This window comes from Myotis davidii, unplaced genomic scaffold, assembly GCF_000327345.1.
Source record: "Myotis davidii unplaced genomic scaffold, ASM32734v1 scaffold539, whole genome shotgun sequence".
Taxonomy (NCBI): domain Eukaryota; kingdom Metazoa; phylum Chordata; class Mammalia; order Chiroptera; family Vespertilionidae; genus Myotis; species Myotis davidii.
Genome location: NW_006290028.1, coordinates 32,082 through 32,343, shown reverse-complemented (window position 1 = coordinate 32,343; position 262 = coordinate 32,082).

The window sequence follows — 262 nt, the reverse complement described above, 5'->3', positions numbered from 1 at the left end:
CGCAAGAGGGGAGGGCGCCGCTGCTGCGAGTGGGACAGGAGTGTCGCCATGGTGGCCGCTGCCCTTCCCTCCGCGCCGCTGCGGGGGAAGATAGCGAAGCCACAGGATTATGCAAAGGGCCAGGGCTGCCACCCTGAGCCGGGAGGGGCGGAGGGCAGGTGGGGAGAGGGTCAGGTCTGCTTTCTCCACCTCAGAGGCCCCGTGGGGCCTGCACCTTCCTCCCTCCCGCTGGGCTGGCCGGTGGGGATCCTGGGAGGAACTC